General features: G+C 33.3%; 1 protein-coding gene across 3 annotated transcripts in view; it reads left to right on the plus strand.

Annotated features, from left to right (window-relative positions):
- Positions 1–20,324, plus strand: part of LOC118264443 (uncharacterized) — a 92,545-nt gene that overhangs the window by 34,070 nt on the left and 38,151 nt on the right. Inside the window, exon 1 of one of the 3 annotated variants that reach the window (XM_035576951.2) lies at positions 13,780–13,934. The exons of the other annotated variants lie outside the window; for them this stretch is intronic. The gene's annotated coding sequence lies outside the window, so the exon portion shown is untranslated. Of the gene's footprint in view, positions 1–13,779; positions 13,935–20,324 lie in introns of those variants that run through there. 3 annotated transcript variants of the gene reach the window in all.

Below are 20,324 nucleotides of genomic sequence, written 5' to 3' on the forward strand. Positions count from 1 at the left end.
ATAGGAATAATTGGAATACAATCTATTCAATGCCTAAGTTTTTACTAACAAACCAGTGCAGAGCGGCCCACAGTCGCCACCGCAGCAAGCAGACCAGGGAAGCGAAATGCTAACTAGTTGAAATAGTTAGTGAACTGTAAGACTAACTTGTACCGATAGGAATTCTGAATGCAAGCTGTGAGTTAGGCAGCATTGTTGAGATTTCTATTGTTCAACTTGGCTTTTTAATTTGATCGTTTTCTATAATAAAAAGAATAGATTTATTTGTTGAAAAACATGGTATTCAAGGATCTTAGAATTTAAATGAGATTTATATGTTTTACTTTATCTATTAAAAGCATGCAAATATTTAATATTTTACACTGGAATGTGAGTTTCTACAATTTGATATTACGATTTATAATGCAAACCTACTGGCTAATTATGTAAACATTTGTTAAAACAATTTTATTGTTCATGGGCCAGTGTTTGGCCACTATTTTTATATGTGTGGGTAACGATGAGCACGTTTTCGCACTCGGACCTTGAAGACACCCAGGTATTGTTCAGAAAACAAGGACTCTAGCAAAGGAATCCATTCAAAAACTTGAGACTAAACGCTTCATATGTGTTATGTTAATATTTGAAACTACCCTAGTGATATTGTTTTTTGTTTTATTAGCACAAATTACAATCAATCATTTACAGTAAAAGGGACAACATTACCCATTACATACTAGTAGATATGAACCCGATCGAGCGCCAGCTCCATTGTGAGCGTTTGACCCGCCACCCGCCACCGTGTGTACCTTTACCTTAACTACCTTTGTTGTTAGTTCGCGCCAAACCGTGTAGGTGGCGCTGCCGTACAGTTTCAACTAGTTTCAATGCATAATATAGATTTTATAGTTATGTTTCTTTTTGTAACTTTTACACGAAGACGAAGACGAGAGTTTTCAATGAAAAATCAAGCTGATTTTGATTCCTTGTTGTTTAGTTAAGAAAATAAAAATGGATGTGAAAAAAATTAAGATTTACTCTACATATTTTGATTGGCGACTAAGTAATACATATAATTACTAGAAAACATATGAAAGTTATGGTTATTTTTTTAATATTGCACGATTTTACTTAGAATCTGAGTCTATACATAGATTTAGTTTTAGAGTTTATTTACAGATTTTTATAGCAATGTACTCCTTCGGTGAAGATGTGTAGTACCTAACAATTTTATTATGCATGCGATGTCTTTATACTCTAGTCCAAAGACATATAATATTTTAGTTATGAAAAAATATTATTACTTCTCCCAAAATTAAGTTCCGGACTACAGGATTTAAATCTTGTTCAATTTATTCCGTGACAACGGGATATTAACTGACTTTCTTCAGCAGAAAATAAATTTCAATTAAAGAAAATAAATCAATGGTACTCGCTAACCCTCCTGTTCAATAATTCAGTTTAGCTGAGCCACTTCATTTAACCCTTTGCGTATTAAATATTTAACCCGTAATTACCACCTGTTGTCAGACACGGTCCGTTGACCGGCCGGTCGCCGGTCGCGATACGGGGATAAATCCGTTCACGGACATATTGACGTACGATCAAATCAAGGATCAAAATGCATTGTCAATGCGTACGTGTTATTGACAGCTGTTTAATTAAATTTAAGGTTTAATTTATGGTAAGTAAGGTTTAATTTTGTGATTGGTTCGGGTTATTGGATGTATTTACTTATTTTTCGTGAGTTTTGTGTTTTGACTGCACTTGTTATTTACATTCGTAATGTGTATGAGGTCCTGAATAAGGTTGCTTTTTGAACAAATATTTTTTACTGGTTGTTTCAAATTCAGGTTGGATCAGCAATGATCGAACGAGTAAACTGATTGGTGAATCACAAAGTATGAGTAACTCTACGCTAAAACTACATATCATTATAAAAAGAAATCTTAACAAATAAAAATAAATCTATTCAAGTATGTCCTGGAAATTTCTAAGCTATTAAAAAGACAATAAAGAAATTCCTGTTAGCAGCCTATAATGACAGAGTTTATAAACTCGACCTGTCAACTGTCACTCATGACGTATAGTTCTTGGTACTTGCAATAAATAACGACCAGCAGGTAATGATACTCGCGTATTAAATTATTGTGTTTACAACCGTTAAAGCGAATCTGTTATGTTGTTTATTCATATGATTAAACGTGTGATAATTTTTAGGATTTCTTTTTATTCAAAATTTTGTTTTCTAAAGTCTAACAATTGGTTTGCCGTAATTGGAAATTGAACTGAAAATTTGATGCACGACTGTCATGTTAGCGACGAGAGGAGAGAATATAATTGCTCAATGTTTAGGTTGTAAAACTCATATTTAAAGTACTGTAAAAACGTCAGTTTACTTTTTATCGAAAGGACTGTTGACTATATTCAGATGGTGGCTAAATGTCAACAAACGGCATAACCAGATTCATTCTCAAATTAAATGGGTAATGTTCTCGCTTCAATTGTATCATTTCAGTTCCAAGTATTGGCAAACTGTAAATATGCATGAATATAATAAATATTTAAATTAAAAGCCTGGAAATAATGTAAGCGAAAATTACGGCAGACATTTTAAAATCGGTCATTTCCATAACCGATTTTATTCAATTTCATAAAAATGTGCTTCCATGAATGTAATCATATTGCGTTTTACTACGAGTGAGTGTGAATGGGCGTTGATTTTTTAACAACACCCCTTTCCAAGCCACTTCGCGTTTCCACTCACACCTCTCATCTGCCTGCAACCGTAACACAATGAAGAGCAAAAGGTTTACTTACTGTGGTTTATGGAAAAATACCAATGTAGGTTTGTCCTGGCTGTACAATTTTTAGACAGAGTTACTATAGTATTACTAGATGAATTATTATACCCAAGAGTTTCATGTAAATTTGACTTTCGTCTACATATCATTTAAAAGTTATAATGTTACGTAGAAAGATAAAAATACATATTATGAGTAAGCATTAACACTCCTATTAGGTTTTGTTATATGTATGTGGTTTAATATGCTGTAATAATTAATTCATACTAATAAAGTTCAACAGTTCTAGTTAGACTTCTAGAACAGTTGCTGGTTGACACACCGCCGCGACCACCCCATCCGGGTCCGATACACCGTTGCATTTAAAATGCAATCGAGTTATCCGGCTCGGACTCGATTTGCACGGAACCGATGCGCGTCGGAATATCATTCCGTTCAGCGGAATATCATTTTGTGTTGTAATAGGACAATTTTGTTGTACGTGTGGAAAAAAACGGTTTGTAGAACAGGGAATAAAGCGATTTACGTGTATCCGATCTTGGTATTATGTGCTGCGCCATTAGATTACATGTTCCCGTTTCTCATTTCTAATTGAATCTTGTATCTCGTTAGAACATTGCAAAAACTTAATTGGGCGCAGATATCTTTATTCTCTTTTTACCGAGCGTGCTTGTAGACGGTTTATATTAAAAGTGTAGAGCTGTGATTTTAACGAATCAAATATTTAAACTGACGGAGGATTTTTAGATTTGTTTTGTTCTGTTTGAGAGAAACGAGATTTTATTTTAATGTACAAACAGCATAATTTCAAAAGCAGTGCGATACACAACCTTAATTTCCTATTCGTAATAGTTAATGTAATTTTACATTGATTTTTTATAATGTACACTGCAGTACTCTGTTTGACAAACACAAACAGAAAGGACAGTGATCTATTAGCCATAAAAATAATAATTGTGACAACAGAATTTGTTATTAATTTACGCCGAGTTCAATAAATCAGAGACAAATAATAATAGACAAGAATCGTAGATGGCTGGAGGCCGGCGGCCGTCGTGTAATTATTGATAGTTGTTTATGGTTGTACGTACGTACCTACTTATTTATGGTTGTTTATTTCCTTTCGCTGCCGATGGCACAAATTGGCGCCCGGACTTGCAAATTGCCTGTTGTAAATAGAATGGTATTAAATTTTTTTTCATTGCTTCATCGTTCACTGAGAGTTTGCAATTGAGCGAAGCGTAAGTTTTTGGTTTTGATTCTTGTCCCAGGCAAAGTCTTGGTATGTTTAGGATTTTGGTATTCCCGTACCATTATATGGAAACTGGATTGTGTTGGCTATTAAGTATTTGGTACTTATCTTTAAAAATAACGGTAATAGAAAAATAATACAAGTTACAAGAACTAAATCTCCAGTTTGTTTGTTATGTAGGTAAAATATAACACCAAACAAATTTTCCGAATAAGTATAAGAATTTACATTTGAATAAAATTTGCTGTTGAACTGATAAATGTAGTGTAGTGTAAATCGAATATATTAGGCGTAGTGGAGTGTGACCGCCGCTGGACGGTCGCCAGGAACAAACAGATTAAACTAGCCGCCGACCTATCAACGTGTCCGACGTCTTGAAATCAACACTTCGTCTTGTTACTGTGTTGGTGGTAGTTTTGTTTCAAGTTATTCTTTTAGCAATAAGTAGCTGACCCGGCAAACTCCGTGCTGCCACAAACTATTTTTCTCGCCTTTTAAACCTTCCCTGGACTTCTACAAATAATTCGAGACCAAAATTGACCAAAGACCGTCTGTTTACAAATAATCCCCATACTTGGTCTATATCCGAAGATGAAACTGTGTTCAGTTCTGATGTCATTATTAAGTATTAAAATAAAGGAAACCAAATTACTTCATTAAAATATTAACAGTTTTTTTGTCTGTTTGTCTGTTTGTCTGTTTGTCTGTTTGTCTGTTCGTCTGTGCGCGCTAATCTCAGAAACGGCTGATCCGAGTTGGATGCGGTTTTCACGAATATATTGTGGGATGCTTAAATTTACATTTAGTGTTTGTTTCATGTCAATCGGTTCATAAATAAAAAAGTTATGTCAAATTAAAGAATCACGTCGAACATTCTATGCTTATACCATTAATCTCCGCAACTATTTGACGGATTTGGTTGAAATTTGGTACAGATATAGTTTAGAACCTTAGAAAGGACATAGATATATTTTTATTTCAAAAATCAAAAAATAAAAATAAGAAATAAATTATTTATAAATAATTCTATGTCGATCGTTACACGACTTCGGTTCATGTTATTGTTTTAATTCATCGAAAAAAGTAAATAAATAGTAAAAAGGTATGAAAAAAATAATATCAATATAATAAAACATTTAGTACAAAGAAAATGCTCTAACGGAGTATAGATAATTCTATGTCGATCGTTACACGACTTCGGTTCATGTTATTGTTTTAATTCATCGAAACAAAGTAAATAAATAGTAAAAAGGTATGAAAAAAATAATATCAATATAATTAAACTTTTAGTACAAAGAAAATGCCCGAACGGAGTATAAATAAATAATCCAAGTTGTCTTTATCCTCGATAGATGGCGTTGGGATCGAAATAGATCGCGCTATGGTTTCGTTACATTCATTTGGTTGGGTATCGGCCGAGCGCTTCGGTACTATCGTAGAAAAAGTGTATTATCAGTCGTATGATTATTTGTCTGTAGTGGTCCTGCTGTTTCGTATATTCTAAATTGGTTTCGTTGTATTTGTCAATTAATAAGTTTATTTGTTGGGTTTTCCTGGTTTTTTGGTTAAACTATTTAACGTAGGTTTAGTTTGATATCGATTATTAGTAGTTACTGTAGTTAGTTTTTTGAATAAAATTGTAAGTCTATTTTTTTTAATTAGATTAGATTTAAGTCGTTTCTTTTAAATTATTTAGTTTAAGCTTGGTTATTATAGCATAGAGGATAGGTTGTAATATAGTTTCTTTTTTAATTGTTATAAATTCGTAATTCGTAGCTTTCTTTAGTTTTAAGTTAGTTTAAGTCCGTTTTTAAAATATTTTTTCAATGCCCTAAGTGAGTATACATCTATTAAATTCAAACGCAGAGCTCATTATGTTGATTTTTGAAGAGTTCCCTGGAATATCTTCCACATCTCATTTTTGAAGAGATTCCGCGAGATTGGGAACTATGTGGTTAAAACCAAAAATTTGCCGGAAGTCACTATTCCACGCGAACGAAGTCGCGGGCAAAAGCTAGTTAATTATTAAAATTAAAATAAAGGAAACCAAATTACTTCATTAAAATATTATCCATCAGTAATTGATAAAATCTGCCTCTCATAAATATATCACAGACCGCATACATCATAATAATGTCTGCATTATGAAAGTATGCTGACGTAAATATTTTAAAACGTGTGGAGGGTATGAAGATAGTTCGAGGGGTGGAGGGCAAACAGACCGCTTGCCCTGATAGCCGCGGAACCTTCAAATATTCACCACTAATTACTAAAACCTCTACTATTTGTAACTCACTTTTCACTCGAAAATTTGTAAATGAGTTATTAATGAGTGCAAAAAATTTTAATGTAGTAGGTAATACAGGAAATTTTTAATAAAATCTTGGTGGTCAATGTTTTCAGGTCATTTATTTGCAAATAATATGTGACACATGGGTAGGGTGCGTTCGTCATCTAAGTATTATTTGTAAGTGGTAAAGTTATTGATTATATTAATATATACTATAGTTATGACCATTACTACCTGACAATCCACTACGGAATATAGATGCAATTGCATATATTACCTCAACCGTTCCGGTTAGTACTAGAAGCAATAGTGCTTTGGCGATTAGTTGGATAGTAAAAATATGTTTTTGCTTCAAGTGAGTCGAGTTCACATAGTAAGTCCCAAGGGACGGACATATACGTATACTTCTATAAGCTAATTTCATGTTTACCGACTTTTAGTGGGCATAAAATAACGCCATTTTGTGTCAAAATCGTTTAGCAGACAATTTGAATTTAATAGGATGTTAAATTCGACGTAATGAATATTTGTTGTTCCGTTCCTGTCATTATTCATTAATAAGCTATTTCGTGTATCCCGGGGACTGTTAAGATCGTGAATATTTTATACAGATTTTATGAACTCCTTAAGGAAGTTACTTTGTTGCTTTTAATATTAGGTACTTAATTGCCGTTTTGTGAATGAATCATTATTGCGTTGAGAGTTGAATGAAAGTTGCAAAATTTTAGGATAATTACTATTAAGATGATTAACGATGAGATCTTTAACATTATTATTAGCATTGACTATGGAATTTATATGAATTATAGCTAATCAGAATTATTAAAATACCCATCCTTAGAAAGTTATATACTTTACTATGTATCTTTTCATTAGATTTTGCATGTATTCTTATTTATTCGGCTTAATGCTTGCGATCTTTAAACTAACGAATGTCAAGTACAGCGTATATTTTAAGTTACGACCCAAATGCTACTTTAATTATTTACATTTTTTATCAAGTGGAATGTTATTTAAACAAATTACGTTCGGCTATCACTCAGCATGGGTCGGCCTGGCCTTGTCGCTCTAGTGCTCACAGATTCTTCTTTCCTTGTAAATTCTTCACTTTTTGTTCCGAAGAAATTTTAATTAGCTATAGCAATGACGTACGCTTGACAATAAATATTTACGAGTATTTAAACGATACACAACATAAATTATAAGCTAACTGCCGGTGGAGGAAATAGATGCTATAAATGCTTGTTAGTCGCATTGGCAAAATAATTTCAATTAATTCATGGCCAAGAGTCTGTCATGTAATTATGATATTATTACGCATTAATCAAGTAGGGATATTTCCTGTTCCATCCTTGTTGTTTAACAGTAGAACTAGCAAAAACTTAGGCAAAAATTATTTTACATGAATGCACACATAAGACATACCACTCTATATTTAGTTGATATAGTTATATATCTGCCTATCCCACCTGCTTGACGTCTCTAGAAAATCACAACAAAGACCTTTGACAAGGGTCAGTGATAAAATTAAAGTGAGTACGTACAAGTATTGTTAGATGGGTGCGATAGAGCAGAGACACAAGTATCGATGAGCTGACTCGCTTTCATCCCTGCCCTGGTATCTCGCTCATTTCTCAAAGGCTCTTCAGTCTGGCTACTAAGCTCTTGTATTCACCCCATGTTGACCAGAGCGAATCAGGTCAGAGCAAACAATCATTATTGTAATATTTTTAAGCGAATCCTTTTTAACTGTGTCACTATCTTCTTCATCTACCTATAGATACAGTTATAATTCATTAATCTCTTGTGTATATAAGACACAATAGAATATACATTGTGTGAAAATACGTACATTACGTTTCGGCACACGATGTGTTAAATGAGGTTCTGTGTTAATCAATTTTATAATTTAAATAATTTTGTTTTATGTATGAATGTATTCGAATTCTCACAGGTAAAACGTAGCAAACTACCTATGTGGTCTAAACTTTGCTTTACAAAATAACCTAATAATCTGCGTGCAATTTTTTGTATTTCCTTGGCACGTCGAGGTAAGCCATCAAGTGCATAATGAACCCGAAACACATAAAAACGTTAATACGAAAATGTAATCAGAAATTATCATTTATTATAGAATATTAATGTTTTATTATCCAAGGTGAATTGTTGTATGTCGTGTCCAACTTGAGTACAATGTCGACATTACGTCACTTGAGTGAAACGCCCAAACTTTTTTCGCTAGTGTATTAGTGAAATTATAATAAACCTCGTTGAATTATATTTTGAACTATATTTTGTTAGGTGGAGAGTTTAAAATTGTACCGGCGTATTTAGTAAAACTGACAATACAGGAATAGTTCTAATTTGGCATTTTAGAGATATAAAGTAACGCACTTAATCATTGGTACCGTATCGATATTAATTACTTACTTGTAGTACGTATCACTAGGTTCATATTTTCTGAACTGATAACAACGCTTGTTACCAACTGTAACCAGGAAAGAATACATGTAACGCAAAACATTTTTAAACAAACACTTAAACAGAACCAAAAAGTTTACTCAACTATAAAAAAAAGTAATAAAAGAATTCATAGCACATTTTTCACATAACCCAACACATAATGTCACTTATTAATAATGTACTTACCTGCACAGCAAACATTACTTCCCTTTAAACTGTTGCAGCAACGTGGTACGTGGCCCGTTGCGCTACAAACAAGGTCGGCGGTAGACGTTGCAACGTCCCAGGGCGCTGCAATGTAAACTCGACAGCAGATTGACTTGCGGGCTACTAACCGGTTTACCTCACGAGTACGTATTTCGGTACATAAACGGACATAATGGAATTACTTATTGAATGTAACCCGTTCTAAAGTGGTATTGCAGCGGTTTCTGATACTCTAATGACCCTTTATACGGTGAACGTACATGGTGTTTGATTTTGTGCTAGTTGCTATCAATTTATTGTTGCTTATATAAATATATGTTGAAGTTATTTAGAGTTTTGTTACTAGTCAGTTTAATGTTTAAAGTATAGGTAATAGAAATAGGTATTGATCTGTTTCCTTTTGTTATTGCATACATGCGACTTTTAACTAATACACAATACATCTTTACTGAGGCCATAAAGATAAAAAGAATCATGTTCAGTGATCAAAATAGAGTGAAAGTGAAAAAGAATCATGTTAAGTGATAAAATCATTAGTTCATAAAGAGTTTCATTTCTCCGTATATATCTATACGTAAAATCGCAAAGCAGTGCTAGATAGATAGATAGATATAAAATCTATGAATTTGCTCTCGTCTACCTGAACTTCTCATGCCGACCTAGTTATTAGTTTGCTATCTGACTTATAAACTCCCAGTGTATTTGTGTAGTCGGTAACCGCAAACAGAGCTACAAAGGTAGTATCAGGTGGCTAAGTAACGGTCTTAGGATTGTGGTATACAATATTTATATGATCGCATTTGTGCGGCAAAATCTCGATTTCCCAAAAGATTTGCTAGATGTTGCTCTTCGCCTGATGTAAGTGAAGGCATCATCTATGTTATTGACTGATGCAAGTTTTATCAGACAATAACGTGCCTAGATTTATTGTTAGATGAGCAGTAAAAGAAAATCAAGTAAAAATTCAGTATTTTTTGGAAAGTGTGTTTATAAGATAAGTGATAAGATAATGTCTGTCACGTCTAGTTTAGATATGCATTAACTAGAAAAATTCCATTAAATTTGTGTCTATGTCGAACGAGCAATCAAAATGAAGTACAATACAAACTATATTTATTTTTCCATACAATGCTTGCGGTTAACAAACACATCACACAATAAAAATGAAACTTCGACATGTAACAAGTTGTTATTTTAATAAAAAATCCGACGTACGAACAAATATTTTTTTAACGAAAAAACAAACTGAAATGTTCGAGCCTGGTATTGGCACCCAACGTGGGACTGAAAAATGAAAAAACCTCGCACGCTCGCGTAGCTTTGAATTCACATATTAACAGATAGGATTTGATGGACAGTGTGAATTGAACACGGCTTTATCTCTCCTATATTGCTCGTGTGACACGGCAAAAATTGAAGGTTCATTTTATTACGTAACCGAGGTTTTGGAAAATGCATTATCAATAGTCGGGGTAGTAAACGAATCGCGATGTGTATGGTAATTAATTTCTTTTGTTGAAATAGTTTATTAATAAAATGAAATAGAATTTGGTTTACTATTTTTTTCATTTTAATATGTGGCGTAGTGCCTTTATTTTGTATCGGAAACAATCCTGCTTAAATTAAAATATTCAATACAATAGTAGACATATTATACAAGCATACACGTCACTGTAGTATTTAGTACACCTTTCTAATACACAACAAAGAATTTCACTACTTCAGTAAAAAAAAGAATCCAATTTACCTTTAACTAATTGCATTTTGATTAAAAACTTCGTACCGTATTCCGACCGACAGTACCGTTCCTTTACAAAAACAAATAAACAACTGCACACAACATACCTCTTTTGAACGGACTGCATAGACAAAAGCGAATCTCCATACATGACCTACCGCTGTTTTTATAAAAACGGCAAAAGGCAGAATGTCATGCAAAAAATTCGTTTCACATTTTCCTGAAAAACTTCATCACTGTATGGTCAGAAACTTTGTAGGTGATTAAATTTTTCAGCATCAAGTGAAAATATTTAAAGGTAGCAAGTATATGAAAATATAGCATCGAGTGTTTGTAAAAAAATGAAATTTGACCATAATGGCGTGTAGTACGAGGGAGCTGGAGTGTTGCCAGCTACTAGTGTTTAAGTAGCTCGACTTTCATGATACCCAGTGTAATGTAGATTTAAACGTCTGTAATTTTGCTTGTAATGTATGAGCACTTTCATTACTCCTTAATTCGTTGACTGTATCAGTTAATAATTACAGTTTCGCTTGCCAACAAATGTAAGGAAATGTTGAATTTCGTTTTATAATAGAGACTTTTTCCTCGGAAATACGAAGGTTAGTTCGGGTTTTATTGCTTTTTGCTGTAAATGTAAAGTGAAGAAGCTATTATTTTTTATTTTTTACACTGCGATTGGCGCCTGCATGTAAGGTATCGGTGGCTACGATCAAACGTTCCACTGCTTTAGTTTTGAATGTTTCTAATGCACACAACTGTGGTTAGGTTTTTAAACTACATTGTTGGTTGAAATACCTCTGCATTCTTTGTAAACTGACTCTGTTATATGCTATGTTACGTTTTACTGTAATTTAAAATCTCATAAAAATAACATTTTGAGGATGGAAGCGTTTAGTATCTTATTTTTGAAAAAAATGTGCTATGATGAATATAACTACAGTCGATTCTAGTTAATTCGAAACTGGAGGGACTTTTCACATTTTGTATTACCGTTTTTTTTATTATCAAACACTGAAATTCGAATTTGACTCAATGTCGGAACTGACCTCAGCAAGTTCTGAGATATACCTGTCCATTTCTTTCTACAACTTCGAATTGTCCAGAGTTTGATGCCGATAAGTTCGAATTAACGAGTCATTTGGTTACATCCAGAAACAAAAAAATATAAACAAACTTTGTCATGCGCTCGGATGTTACTCAAAATATGATCACAGTTTCACATTCATAGTAGAACTAAAATAGCAACGAAATTAAGAACTAACAAAGTTTGGTTCACTCAAAGCAAGTCTTAGCAAGAAACTTTACATAACAACAAATTGCAAGTTCTCAGATTGTTGCCAATTATATCTCAAGATATTCCGACATGGACCCCGAGGAGCTACGTCTACGGAGTCAGCATTTTTCCTCTAATTGCCCTGTTTAATAATGCAGCTATTCGAAGGTAGATCTTCCTAACAAGATTATGCATATAGACTTAGACTTGGGATAGTTTCAGACTACGTTCTGGTATATTTTATACAAATACATTTCTTATGAATGTTTAGGGACTTTTATAACGCACAGCGTATGTCAGTCCCATCGTACCCTAATAAAGTGTATTTACCTATAATATTATTTATACATCAAACCAACGGAATCAATTGATCAAGGCCATGAAGCTAAACAACTTTCTTGCATCATCACTAGCTGGACTTTGGGTTAGAGTTGAAAGTCGAATAAAGAGAGAGTAGAGGTGAAAAGTGGGGAATAAATGACTTGTTTAATGTTTAATGAAAAATATTCAGTTCTAAATGTATAGACCAGAATACTTTGTTAGAAGTCATGGAACTGCTAGACAGATTGCCATCAGACACAAAATAACTGATTCTTCTACTAGACTAGATTAAACTGTCTGTCTGTTGTAAACTAGTCCTATAAACCTTCATTACAAATAACTGTAGTTTGAAAGCAGAGAATACAAGCAATAAAAGTGAACAGTCTAAGCAGGCGGTATTATCGTCTAAAGTTATCGAGACTGCTGCCAACCCTCTCATGTTAACACTCGCTTGAAGATTTGGCAGCGACTCGCATTGTTATCACACGTGATGGTACTTAATAAAACATGTTCTTTAATGTAATTAGATTAAAGATCAGTTTTGAATGACAGTTTACTTTTTATTATGGCCAAGCTTGTCTATATTCTACTCTTCACCTGCAAACTCAACATGATATTAAAGACAAATGTTTATTGCATCAAAATAGAACTAAACTTTTGACTAGACACGTCAAAAACAATCACTTAGCTATTACGTTAATCGACACCGCAATAAAATATTAAATAAATATTGTTTTACATTTACTAACCAAATAAAAGTTCTCCTTAGCAAAAGTTTTCATGGCCCACAAACTTGTATTTGGCATAAAGTATCATGTTACCATAAAAAAATTCATTTGCAACTTCGAATACGTTCATGTCTACAAGTATATGACTCGTGCGTCGATGGCGTGAGGAGAAATTTATTTTCGCTTCCGTAATATTGACCTAATGGCCGCGCACTCCCATTAACCAAAGGTTCTTGCCGAGAACTTAAAAAATGTTGGGGTTGACTACAGCCGCGATAAACCCACCTACTCTGACAAACACCATCAATTTTAAAACAGGTGTACAGCTGTGTAGGGATTCAAACTAAATTAAACGGACCAAACAAAAACAAAACTTTATTCCAAACTCTGTTTATGATTTTTGTAGGTAGCGGCCTCTAGTCATTTACAGCCTTTTGATAAGCAAATATGAGCGGATACCGAAAAATATCAAGGTCAGGACGCGGAGGTCGTATCGCAAAGATCGAAATTTTGCGTGATCGAAACTCTAACCACATTCATACTGTCTACTTCGACCAAAAGTGTCATAAAACATTTGGAATTATTACAGTTACAGTAAAATGAACGTGCAAAATCAGCGGTGGGTGACTATTCATGTGGCGTGCAGTTCGATCGTGGCGAAGCAAGGCGCGGAGGAAACGTCAGAAAAATCGAATTTCCATGCCGGCAGTCGAGGCTGAGGCGGCGTGGCGCGAACATCGCGCACACAGCGCCCGCGCGCGCCCCGTGCATCAAACACGCGCGCCGAGCCCCGCCACGCGCCCGCGTCCCACGCGCCGCGCCGCGCTCCCACCGCCGCCCGGTGCACTCTCTCTACTCCTGATTCTGTCGCACACGGTGGGCTAATTAAGGGATTATGGGTTTGGCAACGGCCGTCCCGATCGTGGGTCAGTTTGTCGCCCGACCACATAAATTCGTGCTCGTTTCTTTCTTCATTAAAAGGTGACGTCACTCCCGCGGTCGATTTTTGTGTAATCGCGATAAATTCGCGATTGTGTTAGTGGATAATAAAAGTTTGTTGGTTGATTAATTGTTGCATTGTCTCATGTATAAGTGGTGTCGTTGATGCGGGCGTAATCCGCAGGACTACGGCCTTCACTATTTATTGATTACTAAACATTATTGCATTCTAACGTTGTGTTTAAACAAACATAAGCCTACATATCTGCAGTATGATTCATTTACGCTTTTCACCCAATCGAAGGTTTGGATACTTAGTATTTACTTTTAAAACTTTTATGACAACTTTCTTCGAAAGAAAAACTTTTGCAAAGTAAAATATTTTTTCACAAGTAAATATTTATTATCGTTTGTTAATGAAATAATAGAGGTTAGTAGCTATACCTACATATTACTTAATTAAAAATGATTTTCCAGTCACAATTTTACAAAGCAGTATTAAAACATTTAACACAATCGAACCTGAAATAAAAACTCCACATGCAAAAAATTGTAATAAATTCAAAATACAATTACACTAAAAGACGTTAACAGTTTGCTTCCGAGGCCCATCTCTGGCAGTATTAGCTACGCACCGTCCAACATTTCACTGTATTAGTATTACACATAACCATGGAACAATATATTACTGTCGGCAATAAAATATTTCGCCGTATTCGCTGAGATAACATGAATATACCGCTCCTCTCCACTTGTACGACATTTTCGCGGTATTTTTCTCAAGCTATCTCCATCAATGTATTACATTCTTTGTTTCTTAATATATTACAGGCAATAACACTTTATATATGTATGCGATACACTGATTCTTGCCTTGGATTTGCGTCGCTGTTTGGTTTCGGCGAATCTAAAATATATAAACAGGATGTATTCTCTATCGTAACTTGCTTCAGGAGTACTTAAACTAAACAAATTGTAAGACATCTAAATTGATACAGCCTAAATCCATGACTTTGTAAAGTGTGAATGTAAAGTACCTACCTAAAACCCCTTCAAATCTTAATGACAGTTTTTGCACTAAAAATACACCACAAGTTATGTATACCTAACTACATTTTGAAATCAAGAATAGTATTACTCACTTGAAATACTGTAGAATCACAAATGACTGTACAAAAGTCAATATTCACAGTGATTAGTGTATATTGGGTAAGCGGACCAAATATTCGGCAAATGTCAAAAATATTTCCATTCGTTTGGTTACATTTTTCAAAAGGTCAAACCAGTAATTGAGCGGTCACGGCCGAATTTTGTAGGTACATTCGTCATTCAATGTTTTTTGTTAATAGAAACATAAAAATTCCTAACATACATATTTTTTAAATTTATTTATAAACTAGGTTTTAATTAAAAATATACCGTGAAAGGTCGAAACAAGTAATATAATCGTACCTGGGGAAGAAATACACAGCTTACCCTGTAGGTCAAATACGTAATCAACATATTTTATTTTTACAAACAACGGAGTAAACATTCTATTAAAGAGACTGAATCGCTAAAAACACACAGTCCACCACTAGATATTAGTGTACACTTTCTGTAAACTAAATTCAAATAATTAGTGGTGACAGATGACCAATCCATGTCTTTTAAGTGCCAAATCAGATTTCCAGAAAATTTTAAAAATAAAACAGTAAGGAAAACTCTTTCCATGTTCCATTTTTATTTTATTTCCGTATTTTGTCTTTTAAGAACTAATTCAATGATATTGTTATTTTTTAAGATGATTTAAGACGATAAAATATAAAACAAAATTATGTCAATCAATTTCTTCGAGTTAAAATGTAAAATACACAAGCCGATTAAAAAAAAATATGATTGTTAAGCTGCTTTAGAAATATTACAGAAATATTATTATTGCAGGAAAATGATGGCATTACCTACCTTTCTGTGATTGTGGGGAATCGTTTTAATATCTTCAAAGAATAACTTCAAAAACCAATTATTTAATATTGAACTGCTACCTCAACCTCAGAAATATTGATTCCTTAAAACTCTTTATCATTGTTTCGCATCAATAAGATACGAAATAAAAAGTTTATAAGGTAATACTTTATAATACACGTGTAACATAATATATACTATTATAATTGGTATGACGATAAACCTTATTTTTTTCTGAATTAAAAAAGAAATGACTTCGACGACTTCTTTTCTATCTTATCATACCAATAATTGCTCACATTTAAAGAAAAAAAAAATAGTAGCTTCATAAATATTCGGTTGACTAAAATATGCTTTAGCAACAGAAATTAAATACTCATGAATCACCCGCTACTTAGTCATAAATAAAAACAAGAAAAACTTTACCATTTACTGTTACCGAACAAAAACTTTCAACTAAACACCGTAGCTATCATTACTCAAAATGTTGTCAATAATTAATTACGAGATTGTCACCTCGCCGTGTCTGTGAATCGGTAGCCCTTCATTCCTGGTTTAAAGCAATTTAGCTGAAACGATTAGGAGGCAAAATAGATTTAGATAGGACTTTCAACCTTATTATCAATCACATAAAATCCTGTAAATATTAAATAATGTGTCAAATAAATCTACTTTTATCTTGTTGAATACAAAATTACATTACATATTAACAATTAGTCGTTCGATACCAATAACAAACACCAAACCAATCGACACACGTTTTTATTTATTTTATACATTTAACGTAACGATGTACGAGTGCTACAGTGTACAGGGCTACATACAGGTTGTTTATTTTTCCACCGACTGATTAAATGTTTCGATAAGTAACCAAATATGTTACTTACCGCGATACCGTATTTACGTACATTTAATTTTGATAAAAGATGTGTGGGTAATTGAATAACATATTCTGATACTTTTCATGTTTCAGTGAATAAGATTTTGACGAAAATTTAGACTATATTTGTGGTTACTCTGTTATATTTCTTGTTGTTGTTATATAACAGTGATTCATGTCAGATCATGCTGTGTTGTGACAGTGCCGTGCTTTGGATGGATGGATTAAATTATGGTTGAAGGTAATCTTTTTTTATTTCCTTAGTTTTATACTAGCATTTCTATAGAGTTTGTCTGTTTGAGCTCATTTATTTTGATGACATTGTTTAATATAACAACAATCCGAAAAATATCATTATATAACTAAATTTTGTAGCATTTTGTTCAAAACTAGATTTTTAAACGTTTTTTTTTAATATTTTTTCCTATTCTTGTGGTTAACTACTAGTTGATATTACATTTACAACTAATTAGCCTTACCTATCGAATTAGTACCTTATTAGACCTGTCTATTTATTCGAGTACTCAATTAATTTATTCACCACAGGTAACAGTTTGCTTTAATCACCTTCCTTTGTATTTTAATGTGTTTGACTTTCAAACTCAATTCAATAATGTTAGAAATAAAACAGTAACCAGTCGCTTGAAACCTAGATTACTTATAGAATTAATACATAAAAACTATTTTTGGATAGACTACTAAACTATTAGGCCATTGGTATTTATAAACATAAGTATAAGTACCTACAAGACATATAAATCAATAGTTTCGTCATTAACTAAAGCGTTATAAGCTGTAACAATCCAACCTATATTTTGGAATCAACCTGTACATAGTGAGGACATCAACCATGTTTTATAAAAATAACATGCTGTGATTAAAAGTACATTACAACATTTCTAGGTATATTTGTTTGTTTATTGAGTGGCAATCAGGTAGACCTGTTTTGATGACCAGTCGTTATATGGGAAATGTATATGGAGACCCTTAATGTATGTGTGTATAGGACGTTTGTTATCAGCTGTCGATGCAATTATTAGAAATACTTGATTTCAGTAATAGACAGAGAGAACACTTAATTGATGTTTGATTTCTAGATTAATAATCGTTGATGTCAATTTTGATTGTTGTCTAACTAAATCTGTATGACAATAAACTTGTCTAATGTGTATGCCACCCGTGAAGTGTGGGTCGGAAAACCAGTACATTAAAGTAACGATAATTTATCTTTAGATTTTCTACTTTAGTATTTTGTAACGCAGTAGAAAATCAGATAAGGAACTGTGATGGTTTGCTGCTATAATTAGGCTTTGATTTTCTGCATACATTAGTATATACCATTTAACCAAAAGTTATATCATCATATTTGTCTCTTCGTTAAAAAACTGCGAAAGTGGAAGGTCATTGTTTCTGTTGACCGTTTTTGTTTTCTTTTAAATCTACCATCGAAAAGAAAAAGGAAGTTGGTAATACTTCTTAATAGTTCCAGTACGTTGTTCTAATTCCACCAGGTCGAATACAATTGACCTAATTTTTGTAAGTCATGTTCGTAATTTGACTTATTTTCGCATATTTATTTTATAGCTTGGAATATTATTAGTTTCGATTTTCATATCAAGTAATAAGTTATTGGATTAGAGACTCAAGTGAAGCAGTTTAGTTAAAAGCGGTTTATAAATAAATAAATACATGTAAAATTGTAAAAGATATAGGTAGGCACTTATGAGAAGATTTAAGACCCATCTTTCATGTATTTTATTATTCTGATAATACATGTACATATCGACACGTCCTAAGTATAAGTAAGTAACTGAAAAAGTTAAATTTTACAGGAGAGCGAATTTAAGATTGAAATTTGGTAACTGAGTTTAAAATTAAGTACAGTTTATGTTTACAAGGAAATTTTGTTTGTAAAGGTTTATGGTTTTGTTTTATAACACATAGATAATTTTACTCCGGTCTTAGAATGTATCAAAATACTCTAACTGCCACATCCACACTTTTTCAATGGAATATTTATCGAATACGCGATATCCATGGAATAAGTAGTTAAGTGCCTAGATACATTTTACAATTAAAATTGAATCCAGTGTATACAATGTGTAACTACGTAGATTATGCACCGGGTGCTAAAATTCCATAATAATTATCATTAGGACTTACCTTGTCTAGGTGACGAATAAATCTCATTTGGTGGTGACATGGTGAGATTCTGTCGCCTTTTAATTGCATTTTGCTTTAACGATACTAAGAATTTATAGCGTTCACTATATTAATAAAATATAACGCACCGCTCGCGCGTGCCGCTCGCTGTTACCGCGAAAACCTACCAACGGCAAGTACTACTGTACATTTTTTTGAGTCGTATGTACTTTCTAAGATTATTTAGACACCACTAACAAACGGTGAAAATATCGTATGGTAACCTGGGCTTACTAATTATAAGTTTGAAATCGCCAACCCGCATTGGGTACACGCGGGTGTTGATTATTGCTCAAACCTTCTCCGTGTTATATCAATGCTAAGCAATTTCATAACACGAATCCATTAAATCACAAACAATACTACAAGCTCTACAAAATAAAAATCCCAGCCAACAAAGATAAATAAAATTGAAAACCATTTTTAAAAGAGCTCTCTTCAATATTGTTTATTAAAAATGAAAATAAAGGAATAAAGGTTGATGCATTGCTTGTATTCAGGCTTTGTACCACACGAACCTCCTTTGTTAGTTTTACTCTGTAGCACGTAAATGTTGAATCACTGTGAGATTGAGCTTATTTTTAAAATTCAATAGTGCGAGTCTGTGCGGGATTGTGGGTCTGTGCGAGTATACGTACCTAGTATTAACCTACAGCGGGTTTTGGGTCGGGCGAACGCAATCCCATATTAATAACGCCAGAACTAAGCCGCGTTTACACTGGAGAGTCAATTCGCTGAGGATGGTCTGAGAGTTTGCAAGAAGAGGTTTGCTATCTAGAATGTGATTTAAGATTCTGTGCTTGCATTTTATGAATGAAAAGCTTGTGAAGGAGAGAAATGGATATTATTACTATTTAGGTATTATATAGTATGGCGCCCAAAATACAGTGTAAGATTATTTTCAGTAATATTTTACGATATGGCTCAGCAGAAATAAACCTAAAGCTCTGTACTTTTTTTATTAAAATACGTATGATATACCTGGCATATCATTAAAAAAAAACTCTAAAAGCTACGTAAAATATTTATATCTTATTACTATTATCAAAAACTTCGTACAAGCCACTACACTAGACTACTTACTTGCCTCCGTGTAAACACAGCTCGAGGCAGCATAGGCTCGCTTATTGCAGCGCTCACATCGGAAATTGTGCACATTTTATATGATGTTCACTTATGTAATGAACGTCGGGATTACACATGTTTACCTTCTCTACAGCAAAATGTTCACGCAAACTAGTTTCACAGTTTATGGCTTATTCTTACTATTACTGTTGAATAACTTTGCAATTTGAACATAA

Source organism: Spodoptera frugiperda, chromosome 26 (genome assembly GCF_023101765.2).
Source record: "Spodoptera frugiperda isolate SF20-4 chromosome 26, AGI-APGP_CSIRO_Sfru_2.0, whole genome shotgun sequence".
NCBI classification, from domain to species: Eukaryota; Metazoa; Arthropoda; class Insecta; order Lepidoptera; family Noctuidae; genus Spodoptera; species Spodoptera frugiperda.